Source organism: Apis dorsata, unplaced genomic scaffold (genome assembly GCF_000469605.1).
Source record: "Apis dorsata unplaced genomic scaffold, Apis dorsata 1.3 scaffold_137, whole genome shotgun sequence".
Classification (NCBI taxonomy): Eukaryota; Metazoa; Arthropoda; class Insecta; order Hymenoptera; family Apidae; genus Apis; species Apis dorsata.
The window spans coordinates 11,758-13,102 of NW_006263429.1; positions in this window are offsets into that span (position 1 = coordinate 11,758).

Here is a 1,345-nt window from a genome sequence, read left to right on the forward strand (position 1 = left end):
CCCCGTACCGTAGAGAGAAACCGTGGCCCGTGCTCTTGCTTCTTCTCATTTACGCTTTATATACCAACTTATGCACGATACAATCGTTGTTGATCCCGAGGAATAATGGACGGGCGATATCTCGGGAGAATTTTCAATTTCTTCTCGATAAGAATCCGGTTCCCGGGTGAATAATTTTCAGCGAAAGTTTCCAGCGTTGGTGGCAGAAAAAAAAAGAAAGAAAGTAGAGTGAGAAACGTTTGAACGAACGAGTAAACTTATGTTATTAACTTCTTTACGCCCGAAATTCGCAAAAAAGCATTAGTTGTCTGATGTATTATATCACATTTCGAAGAATAACACGATTGTTTCAATTATCCTCGATTTTACTCTCCTATTTTCATTTCACTTTCCCAATATTTTTATATTCCAAAACAGAGATCTCTATGTATTCGTCCTAACGAATATAATAATAATAATATATATATAAGCAAAATTTAATAATTTTTGAGATAAAGTTACTTCGATAATACGAGATTATATAAACGAGCGTTTCGACGAGTGATCGCTTAATCAAAATAAATTTCTCGCATCTCTATTCAATCCCAAGATAGATAAACCGTTTAATACATTTCTATTAATACGTTCCTAAATGAAAAAGATGTCGACTAGAAAATATAGAAAAAGAAAAAAAAGTAAACTCGCTCTCGGAGGAAACTATTTTTTACTCGCAAGCAACGTTGGAACGTTGGACAAAGCAAACCTCTCTTTAAAGTATCAATTAGCGGTTGGCTACCACGACGCTTTCGTAACGCATGCGCGAGAAAGCTTTATCTTAAGCCGCGGCTGGCCTACGCGCAAATTAGAGCTGTTGAAAACGCGCAACGGTTAAATCCTTGGAGGACAAAACCGCGATTTCGCAAGCGCCGTTGAACCGTGTCAGTTGATGCAACGTCGATTTTTTCTCTCTTTGGGAGAGAAGGAGGAGGAGGAGGAGGAGGGAACACCTGTAATAAATACGTTGTCTCAATTGGAATTTAATTAATGGAACGCAATTCCAACGCTTATCGCGATCGAAGGCTCGCGCGAGGTACACCTCCGTTCCATTAACGCGATTTACGAAGCATCGAAGGGAAACACGGTTACGCGGTATGAGTTATACGCTGTATACGCGTTACTCGAATAGTTAGTATTCCGCTAAAGAAGAAGAAGAAAGAAAAGTTTGAAGGTATTTCGTCCGAATATATCGAGATCTCTGTTTTGGGATATAAAGATGTTGGCAAGTGAAATGAAAATAGGAAAGTATCGAGGATAATTCGAAACAATCGTGTTATTCTTCGAAATGTAAATTTGCAAATTTTTACGT